Consider the following 6,000-nt stretch of genomic DNA (forward strand, 5'->3'; position numbering starts at 1 on the left):
AATGTTAGGCCTAACTACTCTAGTAAATTGTTGCTAAAGTATATATTTATGAAATTAGATTTCATAAATATATGATGAATAACTTAAAGGATTAAACCGAGTACTCAAGGATAAGACGTAGTAATTTACAAAGTGGCAGTCTACATCCATGACTTTGTGTTACTACGAATATTTTATGAAGGGATTGCATGTACAATAAAGTCTTTGGATATAATTTATAAATAAGGCCTAGAGTGCAACTATATTTATATAGTGGTATTAAATATAATTAATGGTAACTTTGGACTTGTCAAGAGTTGACAGAAAAGCCCAAGGCCCATTGGAGCTAGTGTCTTATTGGTCCCTTTTGGTCCCACTCCAAGCCACACACTTAAGCCCAATTGGAAAGGCCCAAAACGCCAGCCCAATTAGATAATCAGTTAGATACAAAGGGAGAAACATATATAATTTTCTGTAGAGAATTTTTGTATGAACACTATTGTGAAGTGGTGTTTGTAAGTGTTAGATACTTTGACATTCTCCCTTTGGAACTAATTTTGAGACCACACATCTTGGGCGTTAGTGGAATTGGAGTGAAGATTGAAAGTGTTCCTAAGTGCTTCTGATCTTCGGTTTTGAAATTCACCGCTCCAAGGTACACTCTCTTGTTCTCAAATTCTGAAACTTACATAGTACATGTTAACATTTATGAATGAAGTAGATCCGTTACTTTTCCGTTGCGTATGTTTTGTATGCGATACAAACATGCATTTTTTCCTTCAAATGGTATCAGAGCTAGGTCTTCATTTCGTATCTATTTAACATGTTTTAAGTTTTAGAATTGTTGACAATAGTTTCATGTTGTTAGAAAATAGTTTTCTGCATGGTTGTTGAAATTATTGTTTGATAAAAAACTGATATTGATGTTATGATGTTGTTTAATTTTGAGTTTAAGTATGTTAAACTGAACTTTAAGGCTATAGCATCAATGTAATTCAGTTTTGATATCAATTTGTGATCATTATGATCGTATGTTGGTTGTTTTGTACATGAAAACGTAGAAAAACTATCTTAGAAAAATTCTGGAAAATTCAAAATTCGCGACGCTTGATCGATCGAGGATCTATCGAGCTGACAGAAGATCTCTCGATCGATCGAGGATCTGTAGAGAATCGATCGAGCTTCGTCGAACTTATTCTCAATCGATCGAGAATCTGTCGAGGATCGATCGGGCAACCAGAATTTTTCTCGATCGATCGAGGTACTGTTGGGGTTTATGCCCTAAAACCCAATTTATTGGCATGTATTTAATAATTAAATTGTTTAATTATATGAGACTATCTATAAATGAACTAAGACAATATCATAGTCCATGAGATGCATTGTATGTGATTTATGTGAAAAGTCACAGAAGATATAAATCACAAGTTCTTTGTAAACTCAGAAGTTTAGTTCGTAGTCGGTGATGAAATTGGGCGCTTCATCTGCGAATACTATAACATATCAACTAAGATGATTTGTCTTGATCATGGAAGTGGAGACTTCTAGTTGGTATGTTGATATATTTTAAGAGTTAAGACATATTGAACTAGACCGCTGTGAGATTTATTATTCTCCTAACGACTGTCAAATGAATAATAAATCTCACGACTTCTATTTACATCAACTCTAAATCCTGAGAGAATAATGGACCTGATCATGAGATGTAGGTTACTTTGATATATCAGGAGTGAGATCTATTAGTTACGGTTAAAACCTCAGTATGTTGGGCATCCGCATTTAGTGTTGATGGAACATATATTCTCAAGATGGAATTCATAGTCTCTTAATGGAGATACAAAATATTCCCTTGAGATAAGTTTAATGGATTTAGTTATTCAGAGTGTTGGGCCCAACCACTTTAGTAAGGAGTTACTAAAGTATATATTTATGAAATTGGATTTCATAAATATATGATGAATAACATAAAGGATTAAACCGGCTACTCAAGGATTAAGATGTAGTAATCTTCAAAGTGGCAGTCTATATTGATGACTTTGGATTACTACGAATATTTTAATGAAGGGGTTGTATGCATAATAAAGTCTTGGGAAATAATTTATTAATAAGGCCTAGAGTGCAATTATATATATATAGTGGTATTAAATATAATTAATAGTAACTTTGGGCTTGTCAAGAGTTGACGGAAAAGCCCAAGGCCCATTGGAGCTAGTGTCTTATTGGTCCCTTTTGGTCCCACTCCAAGCCACACACTAAAGCCCAATTGGAAAGGCTCAATAGGCCAGCCCAATTAGATAATCAGTTAGTTATAAAGGGAGAAACATACATAATTTTTATTAGAAGAGATTAGAAAAGAAAAAGAAACGGTGTGTGAGAGAGTGTGAGACACACTTTCATTCTCCCTTTGAAAAACTGATTGAGAGACCACACATCTTGGGCGTAAAGTGGAATTGGAGTGAAGATTAAAAGTGTTCCCAAGTGCTTCTAATCTTTGTTTTGAATTTCTTCACACCAAGGTACGCTATCTTGTTCTTAAATTCTGAAATTTACATTGTGCACGTTATCAATCATGAATGAAATAGATCCTAGTTCGTTGCTTCCGCTGTGGGTTTTGTATGAGATACAAAACCAGAATTTTTCCTTCAGGTACATCCTCGATCGATTGAGGACTGTGGATTCAAAATTTTTCTAAGTGTTTTTACATATATAAAGAGCAAGGAAATGTGTATCCTCTAGATTAAGTATAATAGTATCCTCTATGCTGAGTTCTTACTATTATTACTTAGAGGGTAAATTTAAAAACGACATATTATTAGTGTTTGATAAGAATTATCATGATAGCACTAATAATGAGAATTGTTCTCAATCAATCATAGTATTTAAAGTTCACTCTATGCTGAGGGATATTGAATATGAGATTGGGTTGTCGTTGCATATATTATGTTATGGTTTTATTAAAGTTCCATACTATATGTTTATATGCTAAATGGATAATGTCCAGTTTATTTATTATATTCATGTTTATTATTTTCAGATTTGAACATGGCATCATTTAGCCCACTTGTTTCTATTCTTAATCAAAACAAATTGACTAGATCCAACTATGTTGACTGGAAAAGAAATTTGGACATTGTTTTAACAGCTGAAGAGCATAAATATGTGCTTACTCAACCATGTCCTAGCTTTCCTTCATTAGATGCTCCTCTTGAGGAAAAACAACGATATGATCGTTGGTAGAAATCTAATGAAATGGCCAAGTGCTATATCCTAGCATCTATCTCAAATGTTCTACAACATCAAATGCAGGATGTAGAACTAGCTTCGGACATTATTCATAGTCTGAAGGAGATGTTTGGTGAGCAAGGTCGTTCAGCAAGGCAAAAAACCATGAGGAAAATTTATAATACCAAAATGGTTGAAGGTAGTTCAGTGAGAGAGCATTGTCTTACAATGATCTCTAATCTGAATAAATTAGAGGTTTTAGGTGCCGACATTGATGGGGAATCCCAAGTGGATATGATACTCCAGTCACTACCGGAATCATTCAAGGAATTCAGACTGAATTATAATATGAACAAAAAGGTTTATTCTTTGTCTGAATTAATGAATGAGTTAGTGGCGGCGGAAGGCATCCTTGGTACTTCTAGTGTTGAAGTCAATGTTGGTGAAGCTTCTACTTCTCAACCTAAGTCGAAAGGCAAGGGTAAGAAGAAGAAGAAGAAGGACTTCACTAAACAAGAAGGTATGCAAATTGCCTTAGGGTTGCTGACAAAGGAAAGAAGCTCAAAGGAAAGTGTTTCCATTGTGGTGAGAAAGGACATTGGAAGAGGAATTGTCCAAAGTTTAAAGCTGCCAAGAACGAGGGTATGAAAAGTTCTTTTTCTTCTTGAAATATGTTCGGTACAGAATCCCACAGATTCCTGGTGTGTGGATTCAGGTTGTACTAATCATATCTGCAATTCTTTGCAGGGGTTCTAGGAGACCTGAAAGCTAAATAAAGGAGAATTGTTTCTTACTTTAGCGGATGGGAGTAGAGTTCCAGTTGTATCTGTTGGAGTGCTTAATTTGTGTTTCATTTCTAGGGTTTTAATATTGGAAGACTGTCTGTTTGTACCTATTGTTCGTAGGAATTTAATTTCTGCAACTTATTTAGGTAAACATGGGTATTGTATTATCATGAAAGACAATGTTGTAATAAAGAAGGATAAAATGTTTATCTATTCTGGCAATATTGTGGATGGGCTTTATATTTTAACTCCTGATAAGCATGAATTATACAATTCTGAATTAGATAATAACTCTCATGTAAAATCATTAAAGAGAAAGTTTCCTTCTACTAGTGAAGCATATCTTTAGCACTTGTTTTTGGGTCATATTAATTCAAATAGGATTCAAAGACTAATTAAAGATGGACTTTTACAGCCCATGGACTTTGATGAATTTCTAGTTTGTGAATCTTGTTTGGAAGGTAAAATGACCAAACGACCTTTTAATGCAAAAGGTAGAAGAGCTCAAGATTTTCTAGAACTAGTACATTCAGATGTATGTGGTCCTATCTCAATCCAAGCAAGAGGTGGTTATGAGTATTTCATCACCTTCACTGATGATTACTCTAGATTTGGTTATGTGTACCTAATGAAACAGAAGTCCGAAGCTTTTGACAAGTTCAAAGAGTTTAGGGCTGAAGTTGAGAATCAATTGGGTAAACGCATAAAAGCCATTCGATCTGATCGAGGTGGCAAATATCTTCTTGGAAACTTCAAGGATTACTTGATTGAAAATGGGATTATATCCCAGTTGACTGCACTTGGAACTCCACAACAACATGGTGTAGCAGAAAGAAGGAATCAGACTCTTTTAGATATAATAGATCCATGATGAGTTATTCAACTTTACCAATTTCCTTTTGGGGATATGCTTTAAGTATTGCAATGTATCTTCTGAATTTAATACCTTCAAAGTCTGTTCCTATAACACCTGTAGAGTTGTGGAATGGGCGTAAGCTTAGTATGAGACATCTCCATATTTGGGGTTGTCCAGCACATGTGTTAAAAGGAAAGTTTGACAAGTTACAGTCTAAACCAGAAGTGGTTTTGTTTGTAGGGTATCCAAAAGGAACAGTTGGAGGTTTATTCTATAGTCATAAGGATAATAAAGTGTTTGTTAGCACAAATGCCAAATTCTTGGAAAATGACTATATGAATAATTTTACTCCTAGAAGTAGAGTTGTCTTAGCTGAAATGAATGAACTTGTAGTTAAACAACCAATGAATGAAGCTAGGGATGATGTGGTTGTATTAGATACACCACAAGATACTACTCACGAGATGTTTAGTACACAGGTGCCTCGTCATAGTGGGAGAATTGGTCGGCCTCCTGTGAGATTTATAGGTTTGGGAGAAACTTATGAAGTTATCTCAAAAGAGGCTGAATTGGATCCTTACACTTATGATGAAACAATAAATGATATAGATGCACATCATTGGGTCCAAGCTATGAAATCTGAATTAGATTCGATGTATTCCAATCAAGTTTGGGATCTTGTAGAGGTGCCTGACGGCATTAAACCTGTTGGTTGCAAATGGGTTTACAAGAGGAAGAGAGGGATAGATGGAAAGGTTGAAACCTTAAAAGTAAGACTAGTGGCAAAAGGGTATACACAAAAAGAAGGCATTGACTATGATGAAACTTTTTTGCCAGTAGCCATGCTTAAATCTATCAGAATTCTCTTATCTATTGCTGCTCATTACGATTATGAGATTTGGAAAATGGATGTCAAGACTGCATTTCTGAATGGCAATCTTGAAGAAGAAATCTATATGTTGCAACCGGAAGGTTTCATAGCAAAGAATCAAGAGCATATGGTATGCAAGTTGAAAAGGTCCATTTATGGACTTAAGTGAGCATCTAGGTCATGGAACATCAGATTTGATTGGGCAATCAAATCATTTGGTTTTGAACAAAATCTTGATGAACCATGTGTGTACAAAAGACATCAAGATAAAGTAGTAATGTTCCTAG

The sequence above is a fragment of the Castanea sativa genome, chromosome 6 (assembly GCF_040712315.1).
Source record: "Castanea sativa cultivar Marrone di Chiusa Pesio chromosome 6, ASM4071231v1".
NCBI classification, from domain to species: domain Eukaryota; kingdom Viridiplantae; phylum Streptophyta; class Magnoliopsida; order Fagales; family Fagaceae; genus Castanea; species Castanea sativa.